The sequence below is a fragment of the Octopus bimaculoides genome, chromosome 4 (assembly GCF_046866305.1).
Source record: "Octopus bimaculoides isolate indiv1 chromosome 4, ASM4686630v1, whole genome shotgun sequence".
NCBI classification, from domain to species: domain Eukaryota; kingdom Metazoa; phylum Mollusca; class Cephalopoda; order Octopoda; family Octopodidae; genus Octopus; species Octopus bimaculoides.
Genome location: NC_142931.1, coordinates 13,215,336 through 13,240,335, shown reverse-complemented (window position 1 = coordinate 13,240,335; position 25,000 = coordinate 13,215,336).

The window sequence follows — 25,000 nt, the reverse complement described above, 5'->3', positions numbered from 1 at the left end:
GATAGAAATAAAAATAAAAAATACAATTGAAATCAAAATATAAATAAAAATAAAAATAAAAATACAAATAAGGGTACAGCAGGAAAAAAATAATAATAGTAGTAAAAAAGAATACATAAATGAAGGTATAGCATGTGGGACATGCAAGAATATAAAAAAATATATGTCAAAAACCCTTAAAAATACAAGGCACCCAAAAAGCCTACAAACACTATAGATAGGTCGCTATAGGCACTCCAATGCACATCTATATGTGTGGGTTGTGTGCACAGCCTTACTCGGATGTCCCCTTACTCTCATGTGTGCATATACAAGTTTTTATAAGCAAACATTCCGCCACATACGTTGTTTGTGGCATCAGCTCTATTAGCCGTATCTAGAAAGCTGGAAGTGTTCTTTAGAAAGGAAGTTTTGTTGAGTGTGTGTGTGTCATTTCTGTATATATTGGAAGGTTCTATGCAGAAGTTCATTTTATACAAGTTATTAATGTTCTAGTAGCAATAACAGTGAAGGTGACGATGATGGTGACAACAACAACAACAACAACAACAACAACAATAATATGCCAAACTTTCAAACTTAGCGGTGTAAGATATCCTACCGTTAACTTCCTCCTTCCAATTGGGCAACTATTGTTTTAAACTGCCTACGCTTAGCTAAAGTTGGATAGCCACTGCCGGTCAAGATGCTAGCCTGCCTGCGCTCCCCCTCCACACACACGTGTGCTGTGTATATCCCCCCGTACTCACACTCATGCGTGCGTGTATGTATATACATATGTATGCGCGCAGCCACACATCCCTTAATTCTATAGCCACAACAGTAACAATGAGGATAAATACATTCTCATCTATACATATCCAGATATACATCCTTATACACATTATGTCCCCTCACGTATGCCCATACTTATTCATACATACACAACTGTGTGGCCAACTATCCTTACATCCGTATGTACACAACTACATACCTACCTACATACTCACCTATACATATACACATACATAAATACACACACATACACACACAACTAGATGTACACACACGCACACATACTTATACTTGCACACACACCCACATATACATATACCCACACATATACATATATACACACACATATATATATATATACATATATATACATACACATGTACATACATCCATATAGATATCCACATCCACATACGCACATGCACGTACACACACCCACGCGTGCACTCACAAGCAAATAGATATGCATGTGCATACATACAGGAGGAGTATCTCTAGTAATAGAAGACCAACGGCAACAAGAACAATACCAACGACAACAACATGTAGGTGCATCTACATGTGCACACACATACACATATACCTATACGCATAGCCACTTCTATTAGTTTTGATAAAGGGGCCGTGCCTGCAGTGCTACCCATTTTCTAGTGTATGTCTTCCTGCCTATATGCTAATATCAAGCTAGGTTTACCTCCTAATTTCTGTAGCTATATATATATATATATATACACACCCACACACACATATACACACACACACATACACACACACATATACACACACACACACACTCACACATACACAAATATACATATACATACACATACATACATATACATACATATATATATATACATACATACATACACATGCACATATATGTACCCACATATATGTTCACCTAAGTATCAAGTGTTAGCCCTCCCAATGTCAGCAGGGCATAATTAGTTATCGCTAGCGAAAAGCGGTGTCCTAGTACTAGGTATTTTCCTATATTAGATCTATGTGTGTAGATAACATAATTACATATGCCATAACCTAGCATAAGAATAGTGGTTAACTTAAATATGTATTATTAAAAGCATGCGCAGTATCTAGACCTGAGTTCTACTTGAATTTAGAGAAGGTACATCCCATTCTGTGAAGGCATGAAACGTTTCTTTCCTTCAAACTATTAATAATCGGGATTTTGGTCCTAATTAGGAAAAAGATTTCATTTATGCATAATAGGCATTTCCTATTTTTGTTATTATATGCAGGTGCGGATGCTAATATTTTCCAGTGCAGGCTAAAATTGATGCCCTTATGCTTTAGTTCCCATGTAGCTACTTAATCCGGTAGAATTCCTTCTGTTCCCGTTCCTAAACGTGTAGTAGTGATAATTAAATCTTTGTTTCATACTATTTTTAGTCGCACCCACGTATGCCCTGTTTTCATACTTTGTGTTTACCACACATTGGTATACCACTTCCCTTCTCATGCAGCTATTTCCGAACACGCAGCTTTCCTTTACTCTCTCTCTCTCTCTCTCTCTCTCTCTATATATATATATATATATATATATATATATATATATATATATATATATGCACACACAAACATATATGTGTGTGTGTGTCCGTGTGTATGTATATATATAGGGTATTTGCATCTTTAAAATATGTTGTATGCTTGAAAATGTGTGTGTGTGTTTGTGTGTGTCTGTGTGTGTGCGTGTGTGTCTGTGTCTGTGTCTGTCTGTGTGTGTCACTTGATGCTGCGAGATGTCAACCATCAGCAGGTTTGTGTTTACCGCTGCATCCTAGCTCGATGTACGAACTTTCTCACACAGAAAGCCATAACAATCAGCTCGCTGCTCGAAGAGGGAACGTTACACAGCAATACAATTAACATGCCAATTTTCCTGAAGACGTCTACCAACATACACACAAACACACACACGCCCTCACACTCAGTCACAAATGCAAACAGAGTCAAAAACGCATATATATATATATATATATATATATATATATATATATATATATATATATATATTTATACTGTACGTATACATTAATACACAGACACATACACACACATATATATATAGAGAGAGAATAGTAAATAAATAAAAGCGAAGAACACACACAAAGAAACAACAATGCGAGGACGTGGTACATATGTATGAATTATTAGCAGACTCTTGGGGAAGGAAGGAAAGATGGTATGACGTTTCGAGCAGAGCCCTTCTTCAGAAACAGAGGAAAGAAAGGGGAGACTATACATATATATATATATATATATATATATATATATATATATATATATATATATATATATATATAACACAATGGGTAAATTGCCGCCATTTTATATTTTTATTTCGCGCATTGTTTTTTTCTGATTTTACACGGTATAGTAGGGTCAGTTGGGCACGGTCTGTGAAGAAAACAGCACCATGACAATTCACTCTGCCAGAAATTTGGAAACAACATGCGGTACTGCTTGGCGTTCGCGCCGGAAGTTCAAATACGAACATTTCAGAGTGTTTGGGTGTGAATCTCAGGACAGTGCAACCTGAGAACATACACCGAGAGTGATAAAAATCAAACATCCAGTCAACATCATGATGATTGGAGTGATCACTAGTGATGGCGGTGTTGTGCCTCCATTTATCTTCCCACTTAGCCTCGGATTCAACACGGAGACCTACATCAAGTGCCTAGAGGAGGTAGTGCTGCCCTGGCTCAAGAGAGTAGCTGCTGGATGACTCTATATCTGGCAACAAGACTTGGCACCTTTCCACACAAGCACGAGAACCCAGTCATGGCTGTCAGATAATTTCTGCGTCCACATCACCCCTAACATCACGCCTACTGCCGAGAATGCAACCTCAGCTGAGCAAGAGACCAACAAAACGCCTTGAAACACCAAAGACGAACTGATGGCAAAGTTTATGGCAGTATTCATCAACTTAAACAAGGAGACCATCCAGAAGAGTTGCAGAAGATTCCGAATTTGTCTAGAGGTCATGACTGAAGCCAATGGCGATTTTATTGAATAAATTTACTCTTTAGTATTTCAAGATATTTTTATGTAATTTTGGTAAATATATCTGTTAAAATGAGATGTCAGTGTTATTTTCATTTTTGCTTAATTTAGACGACAGTTTATTCACCGCACCCAGTGTGTGTGTGGGGGGGGGGGGTATCTGTGTGTGTGTGTGTGTGTGTGTGTGTGTGTGTTTGTGTGTGTGTGTGTTTGTGTGTGTTATTTCTTTACTACCCACAAGGGGCTACACACAGAGGGGCCAAACAAGGACAGACAAACGGATTAAGTCGATTATAACTGGTACTTATTTAATCGACCCCGAAAGGATGAAAGGCAAAGTCGACCTCGGCGGAATTTGAACTCAGAACGTAGCGGCGTGCTAATGTGTGTGCTCGGCCAAGCATGATCTTTCTTTCTATATATATATAATTTGTATATATGTATGTATATACATAATAAATGAAAAATGCATTTAATACTACAAAACGTACACATAGGAGAGACACAAAAGGATGCTAATTCTTCATTAGTTATCGACCAAAATACTAACACTTAGTTTCATGCCTTTAACGATAAGACTGAGGACTTCGTATATCGGTGGCATCCGGAATGTTTGCAGAGAATTAGGTCTTTGAACAAACAATACAATACAGGCTAGAGGTATGAAAGTAAACAAATGTAATTTGAAACGACAGACGTAGGCGGAATAAGTACGGCCTTTCGGCCACACAGATGAGAGTAATGGGTAACGTCTAGAAGAAATTTTTAATGGATGTAGAAAGAGATTTTTTTAACGTTGCATAGATAACCAGCTAGAGGAAATGTCTTAGAACCTATATATATATATATATATATATATATATATATATATATATATATATATATATATATATATATATATATATATATATATATATATAGGCATATGTATAGATAGATAGATAGATAGATAGATAGATAGATAGATAGATAGATAGATAGATAGATGCACATTTTATTCGTCCATTCTTCTACTATTTTCAGTCATGCTGGAACACCGGCTCGTTGGATGTTACAAGATAAATTATTACTTTTCATTTCGTTTTGTCGAAAGGATAGGTTTTGACGAACTTAAACAAACCTACAGCGGATATAAGGCGGTGAAAATCAAACAAACGTACTCGCATACACACACACACACACACACACACACACACACACACACACATACACACATCGTAATCATCATCATCATCACAGTTTTCCTGGCTTCTGTCTTCTAGCTTCACTCAACAAGGTTTTTGTTCAGCCTGTGGCTATAATATAAAACATTAACCGAAGGTGGCACGCATTGAATCTGAATATCAAATCACGTGGTAACGATGCGTACTTCTTAAACACACAGCCATGCATGTCAGTGTGCGTGTGTACGTGTGTATGTGTGCCTCTGTGTGTGTGTTTGTGATGTTCCGTATGTTTATTGCAATTTCCTATCATTTGACTCCTCCCACTCGATTTTCTTCCAATCAACGTCATCGTTTTTTCCTCCCCAGTCCACACGCACAAAACGTTTTCATTTTCTTTTTTCGTCGATTGACCATTTTTTTCCCACCCGTTATTTCTATATTTTTAACATATTGATGGAGGGTGTTTAGTTCTTGTTGCTGGGAGTCTGCCCTTAAATCTTCGCTACTTCCTAATATTTCATCAGAGAGTATTAGAGTATTAAATTCTTTTCCACTCTCGGTACAAGGCCAGAAATTTTGAGGGGAGGGAACCAGTCGATTAGATCGACCCCGGTCGAGCATTAAATCGGTTGATCTATGTGTCTGCATATTCATTTATTCTTTTACTCGTTTCATTCATTTGATTGCAGCCATACGGGAGCATTGCTTTAAAGAGTTTTAGTAAAACAAATCGACCTTAGGGCTTATTTATTGTAAGCCTAGTACTTATTCGATCTTTTACTTAATCACTAAGTTACGGGACAAAAACACACCAGCATCGGTTGTCAAGCGATGGCGGGAGGGACAAACACAGAGGCACAGATAAATACACACATATATATATATATAAATACGACGGGCTTCTTTCATTTTCCGTCAACCAAATCCACTCACAAGGCGTTGGTCCGCCCAAGGTTATAGTAGAAGACACTTGCTTAATGTGTCACGCAGTGGGACTGAACTTGGAACTATGTGGTTGGGAAGCAAACTTCTTACCACACTGCCACCTCTGCTCCTATGTTCATAATTTTAAAGGAATACACAGGGATACAGACTCACACACAAGTACAATATATGTTTATATTAATCTGAAGGTTTACTGCATACATTTGTAGAGTACAATTTTTTTATTCTTAAACATACTCTTACTCTCTCTTTTACTCTTTTGCTTCTTTCAGTCATTTGACTGCGGCCATGCTGGAGCACCGCCTTTAGTCGAGCAAATCGACCCCAGGACTTATTCTTTGTAAATTATTTACATTATTCACATTCGACGGATATTTGTCCTCATCTTGTTTGTTAATACAACGTTTCGGCTGATATACCCTCCAGACTTCATCAGGTGTCTTGGGGAAATTTCGAACAAATATCCGTCGAATGTAAATAATGTAAATAATGTACGTAATTCCTCATCCCTTAAATATAGAACTGTATTATTCTTTGTAAGCATAGTACTTATTCTATCGGTCTCTTATCCCGAACTGCTAAGTTACGGGGACGTAAATACACCAGCATCGATTGTCAAGCGAAGTTGGGGGGACAAACACAGATAAACACACACACACACACACACACACATGTATATACATATATATATATATATATATATATATATATATATATATATATATATATACATACATATATATATATATATATATATATATATATATATATATATATATATATACATATATACGACGGGCTTCTTTCTGTTTTCGTCTACCGTATACACTCACAAGAATTTGGTCGGCTCGAGGCTATAGTAGAAGACAGTTGCCTAAGGTGCCACGCAGTGGGACTGAACCCAGAACCATGTAGTTGGTAAGCAAGCTACTTACCACACAGCCACTCCTGCACCTATATATGTATAATATTGACAAAACCTCGGAGTTTTGGCCAGTTGATCCATCGTCAGACTATCCGAAACATCGAAGTCACTCTCAGCAATATTCTTATTAATGAATTATGATATATATATATATAATTATATGAAGATAGTTATAGCTGGTCTGTGGGGTCATCCAAGGTTTCATGTGCATAAAAAGCTCGGCTGTACGGAGTCTCTTCAGACCCCGCTAATGTGTGTCTGCGTTTGTGTGTGAGTGTGTGTGTGTATACAGAAAGATAGATTGAGAGAGAGAGAGAGAGAGAGAGAGAGAGAGAGAAATTGTGTGCGTGCGTATGTAATAAGGTGAACGAACTAAGAATGTTTATCAAATCATAAATTAAAATATATTTTTGTTTAATTTTGTTTTACTTGCTTCGGGTGAGTTTTTGTTTGTTTTACTATTTTCTTCTATTTGGGCCCGGACACAGCTGTGCTTCTCTGAGATAAGCTACAGACACACGCATTCACTTCATCAACAGACCTGAAAGTGAGATAGTTATTCGAAATAATATTGGATATATATACAGCCATTATCAACTTAAAACATAGCAGGAGAAATTGGAAACAATGTTAAAACGCTGCAAGCTTTGAACTATAGAGTTACTCTTTACATTAAAGTGCTCTACAATTTCGGATATAAAATAAAATCTCATAATTGTAGCTATATTCGTCATATTCAAGGAACATATATTTCCATACAACGCAAACTAAGAAAGTGTTTTGATAAGCTGAAGCTAGGCGAGAGCGATAATGTACATATATACGTGTAGACAGACAGACAGACAGACAGACAGACAGACAGACAGACAGACAGACAGGCATACAGGCAAAAACAGAGTCAGAGACAGAGAAGCAGAGACAATTATTTCATCAAACATTCGTATTTTAGTTGTATTTTACAGATGTTTCAGTAGATTAAAATTGTTATGGTTATATAAGTATACAATTAGCATATATAATAAAGAGAAAACGATAAAAATGAAATTCATGGAAAATGAATATATATATATATATATATATATATATATATATATATATATATATATGAGAAGTATTGGTATCCAGAAGACCCAACGTGGCAGGTAAGGCTATTTAAGTGCTATGGGAGGACCATTGTTAGACTCTTGGGTCGATAATAATACGAGTATGAGTGAGGAGTCCAATGCAGGTCTTGTTTGAGCATGTATATCTTGAATAAAATGAGACAACAAAACCAAGGCTGTGTGGAATTTATAGGATATTTAGAAATAGAAACTTAGCCTTAGAGCTGTTTCTGGGATATTAGGGATATCCCTTCATCAGGGACGATCTGAGATTGTTAAATAGTAGAGTACAATTTGAGGAGTTATTTTGGAAAAGGATGGAAATAAGAAGTATAAAGGGACATAGGAGAATGAATGTAGAAATAAAAATAAAAATGTATAAAGATGTTATATTTGCAGTCCCATTATCTAAGAAAAGTGGTGTGTAAAAATACTAGAAATGCCTCTTGTCCATGGTATGTGAATTCCGATAGGAGTTTATGTTTTGTCATTACAAATGGAAAGTGTACAGATGGGTTCCATGTGCTCTTCATTCACAGGAGTCTTGTGGTATGAACGAAACTTTGAGAATGTAGTGGTAGCATTTAGTAGATAGAGAGGAGTGAAAAGATATGTATGTTATAATGAGGAGACGGTCAAAAGGAATAGGTGAGGAAAGAAGGAAGAAAAAAGAGGAAGAGAAAATGAAAAAAGGAGTGTTAGTTGGTGGTCAAGATATTACGAGGGGGATGAGAGAGGAATAAAGGAGGGATAGGAAGAGATAAGAATGTAAAGAATGAATATATCTGAGTGAGAGGTGGGGTGATATGTTTGGAAGGCACTGAGTTGGATGGATCGGTACAGAAAATGGTACAGGGAGCGGTTACTAAAGTGATTAGTAAACCTCAAAAAGGAATGGAAGAAAAATAAGATATAATGGTCAAGTTTCTAGAAAGAGACGGAGGTGTTTACTGTACTAGCTAATGTAATAGAGGGGAATGGGGACTCAGAGAGAGAGAGAGACAGAGAGAGAGAGACAGAGAGAGAGAGAGAAGTGTGTATTGATATACGCACATGCGCGCACACACATGTATACGTGTGTATATGCATAATTATGTAGGCCCGCTTACTCATTTACTTAAACCCATACGCATATATGCATATATATATATATATATATGCACACACACACACACACACCCAAAGATATATGCATACACACATACACATACATACATTATTATACACACACACACACACACACACACACATATATATATATATATATATATATATATATATATATATATATATATATATATATATATATAATTATCCATATGCATGCACGCATATATGTAAGCATGTCCATATAAATATTTTATAATTATATACATAATTATAACAAGGGCTTGGCTTGCGTCTCACCACGCACTGAAAAATAGACGTCAAAACACACTATTACGACCATAAAATCTCCGAGAATAAACACACCACATGATAGGCTAGCAAAAGAAAGAAAATGAACTAGAACTTTCGGTTAACCGCTTGCAAGCTCCTGTTTACAGCTTAAAGTAAAAAAATATTACCTATTGCCTTCATCGGCGCCGGTATTACGTAGCATATATTCACGAGTGTTCATGAATATGTGAACGAGCTGCGACTTCGCTCAACCAATATCCATCCACACTCGCAGAAATATACTGCAAAGTAGAATACACACCTTTCTTTTTTACCCACGTGTAGTGTGTCAAGATCAAATCTACAGTTATACAGTCTTGATCTAGGAGTAAATTTTTCAAAAAAAAGGGCTTCGCTTGCGCCTCACCATGTCCATATATGTATTATTAAACAATTAAAATTGGAGACAATGGAAAGTTAAATAGGGTTGCTGGAGATTAGCTAAGGGGTGTTCGGGATATATACTATGTGGTGATTTAGGCTGCATTTAGATTTGTGGTAAAATTTGAAGGTATGAAAAAGCGGTGTTTGCATGTACCTAGGGCCTCATATTTATTTACTAGTATTGAAGAGTTGTGTTTTAATATGTGGAATGCCTCTCTTAAGCATAACTTACAGGCTGAGAGTTGACCCTGGTATGGAAGCCTTGAATCTATTATGGACTATGACAAGATGTATGGAATATTTCTATTTTTGAGATGATATTTGTGACTGGTGAGAGTTGTGGATTTACTGTTTCTCATATCTAAAAGAATCGAGATGCGCAGCGTATTGCTCTTTAAAATTTATAGTCGACCCTATATATGTAGTTGACCCTATATATATGGTTGTACTATTTCCCTCTATTTAACCACCTCACATCGTTTCTGATGAAGAAATATCCCTAATAACCAAGAAACAGCTGTAAGACTAAGTGAAATTTGTTAGTCATCTGTAGGAGTAGATAAGTTTATCTTGTACCATGGGATTTCGGGTTCAGTCCTACTAGGCGGCAACTTGGGCGAGTATCTTTTATTGTAGTCCCAGGAATGCCAATGCCTTGTCATGATTTAGGTAGATAGAAACCGTTTGGAACCTTCCGTGTGTGTATATATATATATATATATATATATATATATATACATACATATACGTGTATGTATGGCTATATGTGTGCCTCTTTCTGTCTCTGTTTATCAGTCCAACCACAGTTTGACAACCGATATTGGTTTGTTAACGACCTGTAGCTTTGCGATTCTGCAAAACATACTGATGTAATAAGTATCAAGCACTAAAATACGCATAGGTATAGAATTCGATGAGCTCGATTGCATTTGCTGAAAACTAAGGCGGCAAGCTAGCAGAACCTTTAGCACACCGGACAAAATGCTCAACGGCATTTCTTCTGCTTCTTTACATTCTCTTGTGAGGAGAGTTACGACGCCACCTTGCGAGAGATAGACTGGCCCGAGTAAAGTATAAATAGTAACGATCCGAATGAGTTTAAGAGCTCAGAGTTCGGAGTCGAATAAAATTCGTGTTAGTTGGCGGTGAAGTCGGAAGGTGTCGGTTGGCTAGTTCACAAAGAATATTAATTGTTGGTTCGTAAAGAGATTTGTTAGTTCGTTACACTGTTTTTATTGTTGTCTCGTTATCTTATTTATTGTACATAACAAATTACGTTACAATACATTCAGACTTCAAATTCGAACGATGTTAGCTTTGTCTTTCATCCTTTCGGGGTTTAATAAAATATGTACCAATCAAATACTAGGATCGATATAATCGAATTGCCGTCTCTTATCAAACATACTGGTCTTGTACCAAAATTTCACAGCACTATGTATCTGTTGAGATCTTCCTACCCTAATAGTAGGTCACCTGTTGAAGTGAAGCTTGTCATTTTTCTGATGGAGCGGAGCATGTTAATTATCTCCTGAGGTGGGTTTTAGTCAACTACCTGTAGAATTGGAGCTAGTCAGCTATCAAATACATGGTAAAGCAGTAAGAATGTTGTTGCTACTAAGAAATTTCTATTACAACAAATGTTCTTTTATGTCTGTAATATTGTCGTGTTTCCTGCTATTGTTGTTACCGTTGTTGCTGTGAGCTAACTCCAAAACATCCTTCATTAAGAATAAATATGAATAACGAAATCTTACGTAAGATATTGCTAAGATATTGTCATTTTGTTTTCTATGCATTAAGCAAGAGTGAAGAAAGTGGTTTGAAGAGACTTTAACAGCATGCGTTGCATGTTGTTGTCTAAACCTTTACTCTTTTACTTGCTTCAGTCATTTGACTGCGGCCATGCTGGAGCGCCGCCTTTAGTCGATCAAATCGACCCCAGGACTTATTCTTTGGAAGCCTAGTATTTATTCTATCGGTCTCTTTTGCCGAACCGCCAGGTTACGGGGACGTAAACACACCACCATCGGTTGTCAAGCGATGTTGAGGGGACAAACACAGACACACAAACATATACACACACATACACATATATATATACGACGGGCTTCTTTCAGCCACTCCTGCGCCTGTTTTTTTTTGTTTTTTTGTCGCAGTTTCTTTTTTTTTTTTGCTTTGTTTTATTTGTGGGGATTCTTTTGCTTATTGCGTGCTATGGGACTAAAAAAATGAGCTAATATATGAGAGTAAAAATCAAGTATTAGTGTATAAAACTACAGGAGCTACGAGACACATTCAAGAACCAGGAATGATTTCATCCCATGTAGAAATGTAAGAACGGCCAACCAATTCCTCAACCATGTAATCATCTTTTAAAGCCATATCTTCTCAGCTAATTAGATAACATCATCCACTCCTAACTATTTTGCTCATGTCGCCTCAATCGACTGGAACATGTCAAGTTATTCTTGCTGAGCAGAACACTAAAGAATAGAATCTGCAGATGTAGGAGATAATTTATGACAGCAGGACGCCCAGAAAAAGAGGTTATCTGAAAATTATTCAACATCATACAACTGATGTAAATTTTTTTGTCAGTTATCTGATTATGGTACGATGTTCGAGGAATTTTGCAGAACATTCAAAGTTTATTCATATTCCTATCCTTCGACCATACTTTAGCACGTTTAAAAAAGCTATTTTGATTCCATACATATACCTAAGTTTCCATATGACACAATCTACAAGTTTAACACTGTGTTCTCTCATATCTCTTAGAAAGCTCGATGCATTTGTTTTCTGAAATATATGTTTTATTTAGCTACATGAATCATACAAACAATGTGAATGGGTTTTTTACTTAATCCATTGATTTACTTCATGACGCATGAGAAAGCTGTGCTATTTTGAGCTTTATATATTATAGAGAAAGTTACTATAACTATTCCCTGTAATGTCTATAGTCATTTGTATCACTAATTACATGTTTTTACATTGCTGTTGTGTTGGTGTCTAAACCTCTCTCAGTTCTGACTCAACGAGTTTGAATCGTCTTACAGATATCGTATCCTTCCTTTAAGAGAGTTGGTGTTATTTCAGGAAGCACAGCCTAATATTTCCAGCAGGTCGAGCGACTCTTTTACTCTTTTACTCTTTTACTTGTTTCAGTCAGTTGACTGTGGCCATGCTGGAGCACCGCCTTTAGTCGAGCAAATCGACCCCAGGACTTATTCTTTGTAAGCCTAGTACTTATTCTATCGGTCTATTTTGCTGAACCGCTAAGTTACGGGGACGTAAGCACACCAACATCGGTTGTCAAGCGACGTTGGGGGGACAAACACAAACACACAAACATATACACACACATACATATGTATATACATATATACGACGGGCTTCTTTCAGTTTCCGTTTACCAAATCCACTCACAAGGCTTTGGTCGGCCCGAGGCTATAGTAGAAGACACTTGCCTAAGGTGCCACGCAGTGGGTCTGAACCCGGAACCATGTGGTTGTTCAGCAAGCTACTTACCACACAGCCACGCCTGCGCCTGTGTAGATACTTTCTCGATTCCTTGACTAGTTTCAAATATTATAGTCGTTGATACTGTTGTCGTTCCTGCTGCTTCTGTTTTGTATCAGGATATTCCTGATGATGCTACACCTACGATTAACAGTATTCCAGTCGTGACCAGTTCGTTTTCTGTTGAATGTTTCTATGACAATATTATCTAAGCCTTTCCTGTTTTAGAAACATACGACGTACTTTGAGGGAGATTTGGTTACTACTGTATGTAAAGCTTGCATGTAGAGATTACCTTACTGGTCCTTTAGGGGCATATGAACCCCCTTATGATTTCCATGTGAAGCTTTCCGTGAAACCCATCTGATGTCTTTCAATAGTCCTTCACAGCCCTACAAAAACTATGCTAAACGTTGCATTATTATTATCTCTTACCATTGAGCTCCTGAAGGAAGAGTGTTAAGTCCTTAATTAATTTTTTTGTTATTGTAGTTGATTAGCGATTCCAGTCATTATCTGAGATGAGCTGTGTAGATTTTTATTTTGTATTTTCATATCAAATTTTATTTTAACTTTAGGTAAAATGTATTTGGAAAGTGTCCCATTTTTTTAATAGCTTCAAGTTGTCTCTCCATTTTCTTTTTCTTTTCCAATCAGGACCTTCATCACTGAAATATGAGGTTTTTGTAGTTTATGAGATGCTTTGTCTGTCATTTCTTTCATTACTATTAGTTTATTTTGTTTTTGCTTTGTAGTTACACTTTCTTTTCTCAAATCTTCCCCCAGATGTCTTAAATATTTTTTTTTCCATAAATTTCGTTGCAAAATTTTCTTTTTAATTTATTATATAGTTTTCTTTTTATCTTATCAAAACATTCTATTTTGCTTGGTTGGCTTTGTTGCTGCTATTATTATTATTATTATTATTATTATTATTATTATTATCATTATTATTATTATTATTATTATTATTTATATTATTATTATCATTATTATTATTATTATTATTATTACTATCATTATTATTATTATTATTATTATCATTATTATTATTATTATTATTATTATCATTATTATTATCATCATCATTATTATTATTATTATTATTATTATTATTATTATTATTATTATTATTATTATTATTATTGTTATTCAGTTTTTTTTTTCAAACCTCTTTGTTCTCTGCTTTTTCAAATTTACCTTCTAATTAAAATTCTCTTTTGTTTCTTGAATATTTCGATATTAAAAGAAATCAATTTTTATATTTTTCTATACCGTTCATTTATTTTCTTTCTTAATAACTTTTTTTTCTTTTAAGTCATTTATTTTCAATTTCATATATTACTATATATTTTTCTTTGTTGATATCAATGATATTTTGTTTGGTTGTTCTTTTGTTGTTTTTTATTCTACGCTGTTTCTATTGTTGTGTGTTCATTGATTTCAATGCTAACTTCTTCCGTTATAAAGTGGACAGTTGGGTAAATTACATATTTTATATCAATTACATTGATGCCTTTCCTTAGTATTAATTCAGGTACAGCATTGTTCTCTTACTTCATTAATATTTTGTGACGTTAAGCATAAATACAACCTCTTCACATTTCAAGTTAATGCCTTCTATAAAAGTTTCTTGGTAGGTTCATTCAATTATTTCTATAAGTAATACCCTGTTTCCCGGTTACTTTGCAGGTGAATGTTTTTCATTGTCACTACCTTAGAAATATAAAACGATGAAATCGTGAGATGAGCTGGCCCAAGTAAACTGCAAAACAGAAAGACTTGGAAATCTGTTAGGCCACGTGTTGCGTTTACCGTTAAAGAAACCGGCAAAAACAATCGTAGAATGAATGGTTGAATGTTGAAGTCGAAAGATAAATAGGCTGGTGGTAACGTGACAAAAGACTGTGCCGGAGGACTTGATTGAATGAGTGTCACCTGGGAACGAGGATGCGGTTTCGCTCAGAATGGCACTGTTTTGAGGACTCTCCTCACCCAATGCTCTTTGGGTGAACGGATATCACAACATGTTGATTACTGGCCACTTCACAGCAATGGAAACCATTGTTCCAGGTACGTTTCTAAGGTTGACATTTGTTTGCAATTGTGGACCTTTATCATTCTTCCTGTTTTCACAGGAATATAATATACTTTATCACATGCGTAGTATACCCTGGCGGTTAGTTATTTTAAGGGGGAGATAATCAATTCTAGATCAACCATGACAAGATTAAAAATTTCAATTCTAAATCAAAGAGCAATGAAGTTGTACAGAACGTACATATTTAATAGTTTCTTTCTCTTACACATAACACAGATCTTATGATATTAAAAACAATTTATATTTTTCTGGTACGTTCTCCCTTCTTAATCCATAAACATATTCTGACCTTGTATGGTTTTAAAATGGCGTTATTTCCTAGAACTACGATGTAAATCAGCTGATCGTTGATTTATTTCTACTATAATACTTTGACATCCCTAAGATGGTGCAGATCTACTACTGTACTTGATTCCTGGTGAAATCTGTGTACAAAAGTTATGTCTCTCGGTTCTATGTTTCGTAGGGATTGTACTGCCATCAAGCTTGGTAGAACGATACTGTGTCATATCACATAAGCTAAGTTATGCTTCAACCGACAGCTGGCGAGCCAATATATACAATGCATAAGGCAACGTGCTGACAGAAACGTGAGCACGCCGGGCGAAACGCTTAGCGGTATTTCGCCCGTCGTTACGTTCTGAGTTCAAATTCCGCCGAGGTCGACTTTACCTTACATCCTTTCGGGGTCGATAAATTAAATACCAGTTGCATACTGGGGTCGATCTAATCGACTGGCCCCCTCCCCCAAAATTTCGGGCCTTGTGCCTAGAGTAGAAAAGAATATATACAATGCATATGTTTTTACATTGATATTAATCGTATATCTGTAAGTGCAGTCTCTGGTTTGATCTCACTGCGTGGCATCTTGGACAAAAGTCATTTTCTGTAGTTTCGGGTCGACCCAAATATTGTGAATGAAAATGAGCGGACGAAAGCCATATTGAATCTCTTTGAGTAGATTGTACTGCAGTGCAAAAGGTAGAGCCTTGTCAGTGATTTTCAGGCTGATTCTGCTCCCAGAATTACATTCAGGGTACACGTGTCAAGGAATGCTCAAAATGCACGCTAATTGAGGAGTAAATTATTCATTTGATAGAGGAACAAAATTTCCCTCGTCAAGCGGCGGAGATCCACTACCTACAATCACCTCTCTATCTCTCTCACTCTCTCTCTCTCTCTCTCACTCTCACTCTCTCTCTCACTCTATCTCTCTTTTTCCTTCTCTCTCTCTCTCTCTTGCTGAAACTGATCTCAATTTTTTTAAATGTTACTTACTAACAAAATATGCTCTATTTATTCACCAGTAAGTTCTGCAGAATTCTGATTACCAACATGTAGCTGTAATGTAATTTCATATACGTGAAAATTCCGTGTTTGTTTTGAAAGCTTTTGTCTAATATGGCACACATTTTTAAAAGGTTCTTCGCAGTGAGATTTTCTTCGTAAAGTCTTCGGCTCCATTCATTGATTACAGGTATTGATTTATGCTATAATTTCTTTGTTATTCGCGACCTTCAGCTGACGCTCTATTTCCCGCACACTAAAACGAAATTGTCATAAGAATTACTAAATAATAGAAATATATTAAATTTTTCCTCACATTCAATCCATTTTATGTTTGTGAAGATATTTGGAAAAGAATGAAGAACTCTCTGAATGTATATAGTTTACGTTCTGAAAGCTGCACTTGGCGAATCTATAAGGCAACAATCAGCCAATTGAAATTTCTTCTATTTGACTTGTGTCACCGGCATAGCAACGAGTTCAAATTTTGCAATGATCCATTTTACATAACTACGAGTTCTCTCTGTATGCGAGTCAATCCTGTAGACGCAGAAGCATTGTACAAATACAGCCAGTCTTTCACTTGGAGTGATGAAGTCTTCTATAGATGTATTTAGAGGACATTGTAGGACACGTAAGAAAAGGATGTTCAAACTTCTACTGCCTTAATAATGAAGGATACATTACATAAAGCAACCTTGAATATATAAAAATAGGGATGATCGTGACTGGAACGACTTTGATCATAGAGATTTAGACAAGGGCTGACTTCGGTGTTGGTCAAGATTTTTTACCGAATTTTCTTTAATTTTGTTTCTATTTCAAACAGAACTTAGGATTATTTTTACCAGAATCTTATTCGTTCCAAGAGTTATCGTTCTTATAGCTTTCAGCTTTTAACTTCCTGTGTATACACGATGTGTTTATTACGTTTCTTCAACATTGTAGTAATTACCTTATTAATATTTACTATTTAGATTACGTTTATTAGTTCATCTTCAAAATATCTTTCAACAAATCGACAGTTTTGTTACTTTTTAAATATTTACTGGTTTTTATTTGTTAGTTTCGAAATTTCTTTTTACAAATATTCCTGTATTCACTTCTGTCATGCATTATATTTGAAAGTTCATTTGGAGACAACAATGATACAATATTAAAATTCCAAGAAAGGCAAAGCTCATAACCTTTTGAACCTTCCTCGGAGACATCCGACTGCATATGAACTTATCCAGTTTTGTACATTTTCTAAATCAGTTTAACTAATGTCGCAAACTATCACTAGTTTACTCTGACTTCGATTTTTAACAATTATGATCAGTGTTTAATAGCTCGCTCATTCATTTACTCATTTACTTGTTTCAGTCATTTGACTGCGGCCATGCTGGAGCACCGCCTTTAGTCGAGCAAATCGACCCCAGGACTTATTCTTTGTAAGCCTAGTACTTATTCTATCGGTCTCTTTTGCCGAACCGCTAAGTTACGGGGACGTAAACACATCAGCATCGGTTGTCAAGCGATGTTGGGGGGGACAAACACAGACACAGAAACACACATATACATATATACGACGGGGCTTCTTTCAGTTTCCGTCTACCAAATCCACTCACAAGGCTTTGGTCGGTCCTAGGCTATAGTAGAAGACACTTGCCCAAGGTGCCACGCAGTGGGACTGAACCCGGAACTATGTGGTTGGTAAGCAAGCTACTTACCACACAGACACTCCTGCGAGAAAATGCATTAGAAATCCTCGTTCTATTACATTCCAGTGGGTCGTTTTCTAATTCTTTACACCAAATGTTTCTAACTATATTTGTCAACCATCAGTTTCAGCAGATTCATCCATTTATCTATATTCATGTATATTCCAATCAGTGTACGTCGTATTTTTATATTTATGTTTCTAAGCGTCATGAAAAGCTCGATAAAAAGTTTCTTTTTTTTATATTTCTAAAACTGTTATCTATTAAAATTTAATTAGCTTCGTCAAGTACTGTGAAACACATTCCACATGTCGATCCGGTCAGCGTATATTTTTATGCACCAAAAGAACATTCTCATAAAAAAATCTCAGAAGAAACTGATTGACCTGTCGTTTTGGCCTTGCTCTTTTGGTTGTTTGTTTTTCCACGTTGAAATTCTTCGATTTCGAGGCATTACAGTGCAACTCAGTGCAATCCAATTACACAAGACATGGGAATTATGGATTCGTTCCGGCATTTGTTTCCAAGTAGAGCTTATTGTCTTTGATCAATAATTTAGGATACTGTCAATCTATGGTAAAAACCATTTTCTGATATTTTTACACTGTCTTTAACAATTTTTAGGATGCTTTTGTTTATTTTTACCAGTGAGATACTACCATCTATAGCAGAATTTTGCCGTACATTACAACAGATATTAAAAGGGAATAATAAAGTGTATATGGGGGGAGTATAATAGACGTAATATAGATGTGGTAAGACTTGAATAATGACTCAATACTCGGTCATGTAGAGTGTATATGTTTATAGATAGCAAAATCCGATAAGGGGAATTCTTCCGTTTCACGGATCCAATTGACAGGATGACGGGACACAGGTCAACAAGGGATAGATTGTGAACGCGTATGTACAAGGTTAGAATTATATAGTTTTGTTGGCACGTATGTGGACGAGTGTGTTTCAACGTGTGAGTTAGCGTGTATGCATGAATGAAAGAATATTATGTGTGAATGTGACTACACGGTATTGAAGTATGGTGCGAAGTTTTCACTGCACAATTGTTGGCCATCCTCGCTGGTGATTGGATGTTTGTATTGACGTGCATTTCTTTATTCTTTTACTCTTTTATTTGTTTCAGTCATTTGAATGCGGCCATACTGGAGCACCGTCTTTTAGTCGAACAAATCGACCCCAGGACTTATCCTTTGTAAGCCTAGAACTTGTTCTATCGGTTCCTTTTACCGAACCGCTATGTTACGGCGACATAAACACACCAACATCGATTGTCTGATTGTCAAGCGATGGTGGGGGGACAAACACAGACACAAATACACACACACACACAAACACATACATATATACGTACATATATATATATATATATATATATATATATATATATATATATATATATATATATATATATATATATATATATACGACAGGCTTCTTTCAGCTTCTGTCTACCAAATCCACTCACAAGGCTTTGGTCGGCCTGAGGCTATAGTAGAAGACACTTGCCCATGGTGCCACGCAGTGGGATTGAACCCGGAACTATGTGGTTGATAAGCAAGCTACTTTATTTCATAATATTTGTCATAAGGCAGTACATAGAGTGGACGGACAAGGACAGACAAACATAAAAAGGGTGAAGTAGCTTTAAACGATTAAAAATTTACAATGATTATCATACAGATGGGATTAAAAATGAATATATTGCTAAAAGCAATGTTTAACGCAGGGAAGGCATCCTACACTAGAGTAGTACCTTTGCTTCTTTACCGTGGCTCCGCTCACTCGGTGCCAGTTATTCCCAGCTTTCTCTCCACAAGCTTCCATCTTTTTCTGAATTTTTCACGTGACAGGTACCTCTTCACCAGCCTGATCTTACTGCTGAGGTGGTAACTAAAAAAGTTGACCAACCCCTGGCCAGATAAGAAGGTACTCATCACAATCCCTTTCAACCGCATCTTCCATGCTGTTTCTTTCAATATGGCCACCACGCAGAGAAAACAGGCCTTCCTCTCCCCGCTAAAGTAAGGAGGCGGAACAATCTCTATGATGAACCCAGCTGATAGCGGTACTCTTCCCATCGATGACAACAGTTGTTCGGTAAAAAGTATCAGTCTCCATAATTCCGGACATTCCACGAATGCGTGCAAGACGGTTTCCGTATCCTGCTCGTATCATGGATATGTCGGTGAGACGGCACTTCCGTGCCTTGGCAGTTTATCACGAACTGGTAAGGCCGCACGGAAGAACTGCCAATATAATCGTTATATTATGTCTATTGCTTTCTAACTTCTTGTCCGTTTGAATAGGAAAGTCCTACAAAATCTTACATTTCTCCGACTCTAGTAATCTTTCGACTCGATGATTGCGCCATGTGTTTCCAGCTTCAAATCCTCATTTTGGCACTGTTTCCAGTGTAAAAATTTTACAACCTAGACATGTCTCTATTTCTTATGTTCTTACATTTCTTATCTTTTTCGGGCATTCTTCCACAATGTGTGCCATTGTCTCGTTCCAAGTTCTCCAGGCTCTATATTTTCTGACCACATTCACTTCATACATATTTTTTCTCAAGTTGTTTGTTTCTATCACTTGATCTTGGACTGCTACAATTAGGCTCTCTGTTTCTTTTTATTATCATTATTATTATTATTATTATTATTATTCATTAAAAAAGTAACCGTTAATGAAAACGTGACATTTTTACATTTCCTCTCACGTCGTCAGTGGTGAGGTTCCAGCGAAAAGTTCTGTAAAGTATCTGTCGTCTGCTTTTCAGTAGTAGTAGTAGTAGTAGTAGTAGTAGTAGTAGTAGTAGTAGTAGTAGTAGTAGTATGCGTCTAAAATATTGTATTCCAGACTAATTTGTCACTAAAAGACTTCCATGTTTAATGATATTGGTCAGCCATATATAGGATTACGTCCGGAATGATACTGGTGTAGGACAGAGAAGTAAAATGATAATAATGTGATTTACATTATTGATGACTTCAGCTAGTCAGAGCATGATATTTTTAATGTCACTGACTAGACTAAATGGCAGCTGGATTGATAGCGCGCCAAGTCTGAATACGATTAAACGTTTTTGTTTTTTTTTTGCTTTACACACACACACACACACACACACATATATATATATATATATATATATATATATATATATGTGTGTGTGTGTGTGTGTGTGTGTATATATGTATGTATATATGCATATACATATATATATGTTTGGGGAGACACATATACATGTATATATATATATATATATATATATATATATATGCATATTGATAGAGATATTATATATTCAATAAATATTTGAAATGTAAATAAAAGAAATGTGTGTTACTGTGTTGGTAGGAAAAAGAGAGTTTAAAGTTTCTGATGGAGGCGGGAGCCTTCACCAGGAAAGACAGCAGAAAGATGATGAAAGCAAACAGAGGAAGTCTGTAACTAAATGTATTACAAAGTAAGCTACTAAAAGTTGTATAACTAACTGCATGATAAACTGTATGTCTATGAGTTTCAGCGATTGAGTTATTGAAAGTTGTATAACAACCGTATGAACGAATTATGGTAAAATGACAGTGTTTGTAGTTTGAAAGAATCGACGACTAGACAGAAATCTGGCTGGCCATTTTTGTTTTTTGTCGACGGTATTGCAGAGATAGTAATTTAACCATCTCTGCAAGTGCCTAGCCTCATGTATAACTGCTACCTACCCACTCAAGGCTATGCCACGAAGGGAAAACAAGTCAATATATTCGCAGTATCCATGGAGAAACAGACGATGCCAGATAATTGTTAAGTAAGTATAACCGTAAATATTTGTCCGAAGATCCCTGGATTTTCTGTAGGGATTTACCTTCTTAATCTTTTTAAACGCACAATAAATTATCTCACAAGGCAGTAGAGCTTTATTATTATCATTGGCATGGATGATACAGAACCAATCCCACTTCCTCTCATTCTTCAAACGTGTATTGGTCTGGTGCAACAACTACCAGGAGCCAAACAGTTATCAGAATTGAGGATTTGTACAGAGGTACATTCGTGTTAAGTGAGCAGTTAAAGCGCTGAAAGGCCACATCTGCCCCGTGTTTCTTTGTGAGCCTGTGAGTGACCTGCTTCCGGTAATTTACAAATTTTAAATACACTTTGCGATTTTGTAATCTGAGATTCACGATTTTTATAAACGTTTTAACAGAAAACTGGAGATGTGCATCTGCCCAAATCAAGAGGATTTTTGAAAAACATTAAAAAAAAAAATAAAACAATTGCTACGCTGACACCGTTGCCAGTTGCCTGACTTCATCGCAACACACAAATAGCTGTGTAAAATACAGGAAGTTTCTTTAAGAAACGATGTGCCATATGTATAGGAAACAAAAAGAATTTCAGGATTTCTGTTACGTAGTTACATGAGATAATTTCAAACTGACTTCATTTTTCTCAGGGCGTTGGTAAAAGAAATATATACCAGAGACGATTATTCAGTTCTGTAATCCATCTAAAGAGCATTGTTGTTAATAGTAGTCAAATATAAATGAAGAAAATATATTTAGATATATGCGCAAGCGTGGCTGAATGGTAAGAAGCTTTCTTCCCAACCACATGGTTGCTGGGTTCAGCCCTACTTGCGTAAGTGTTTTCCATTATTGCCTCGGACTAATCAAAGTGAGTTGATTCCGTAGACGAAAGCTGAAAGCAGCCTGTCGTAAAGATATATATACATATACATTAAGCGTATATACTTAACATAAATGCGACTTGAATTCGCCAGTAGGCTGCGATATGGTGAGGTGGAAAATACTCTCTCAAAGCACCGAGCGTTAGAACAGCTGAAAGTCATGGACAGGCGAGACGGCTCACCTCTAATATCCCGTCTAAGAGGGATGGACATCGCTGTTTCGCCATTTTTAAAGCTTATGGACATCACGAATCAGTTTATTGCATTAGCGTTGCTTCTATTTCATAGATGAATATATTCTTATGTATTCTTTGCCCGAGCATATCCGAACATGGTTTGCACTCTCTGAGTATGTAAGTCTTGGACTGGCGATATCATTCCTCTCCGTTCCTGTTTAAGTACGTGATGTTGTTTAGCCACAAAAATGGCGAAACGTTGATGTCCATCACTCCTAGATGGGATCATAGGTCATCTCTCCTGTACAATGTGCCGATACAGCAACGATGAGATTGAAACAGTGGGCCACCTATCTCTAGGTGTAAGGTTTTAACACCTATAGATTAAAAATCAAGACATAACAGAGTTGGCTAACATCTGCACAGGATAATATATCGGCATTATAAAATCAAACCTGCTAACAAATGGTAGAAGCACCACCTTGAGGGTGGAAATGTAACTATTCTTTGGGAGTTTCCAGTAAATACAAACCGGACCATCAAAGCTAATCAACCAGATATTGTTGTGAAAGATCAAAACAATAAAATCTGTTTATTGATTGGCATGAGCATACTTTGTTATTATAATATCTCAGTAAAAGAATTTGATAAGCTCAGAAAATATAAAGATTTGCAGATTAAAATCGAAAAATGTGGAATCTAAAGACGGTTACAATACCAATGGTTGTAGGAGCATTTGGAATGGAAAAAAAAGAACTGAAAATTATTTGATCCCTGGCTTATCATCCATGCAAGAAGTGCAAGAAATAGTTTTAACTGGTATTCCACACGTACTGAGAAGAGCATTTTCTTTCCTTTTTACCCTTTATGTTCTATGCTTTTTGTTTTTATTTGCTTTCCTGTGTTTTAAATTTTTTCTCGTTTCTTTTTCTTTCTTTCTTTCTTTCTTTCTTTCTTTCTTTCTTTCTTTCTTTCTGTCTATCTTTCTCCCACTTTTATTTACTATCACATGACTTTGTCAACGAACAATCTGGTGTATTTATTTTATTGGCCTACCAACCTATACAGCGAGTTACGTTATCCTAGGTGTCGGGAAGACACTCAATAACAAATGGAAACAAAATTAAAATAAGATGCTAATAATAATAATAATAATAATAATAATAATAATAATAATAATAATAATGATAATAACAACAACAACAACAACAACAATAATAATAATAATAATAATAATAATAATAATAATAATAATAATAATAATAATAATAATAATAATAATAATAACAATAATAATTATTATGATGATGATGATGATGATAATAATAACAATATTTGCAATTCTTGGGGGAAAAATCATCTGAGCATTAATAAATAACGAAATCTGTGAAGCCCCTAAAATATTTGAGAAATACTACATTATTATTACTATAATACAGAGAAAAGAAAAAAAGTAATGATAAAATCTAGAACAGTTTAAAGTGTATAGGAAACCATTAGAGAGCTGACAAAATAACGCTGACGGTGAATAATTCGGAGCGAAACTTGCAATACGATAGTGATCATTGGAAACGTTCTATAATTATATATCATTGAGTGCTTGTTTGTAGATATAAATGGGCAGGTACGTGTTTAAAGTTGTGTGTGTGTTTGTGTGTATCTGTGTGTGTGTGTGTGTGTGCGTGTGTGTGTGCGTCAGTGTGTGTGTGTGTAAGTACACACGTATATATTGTTAG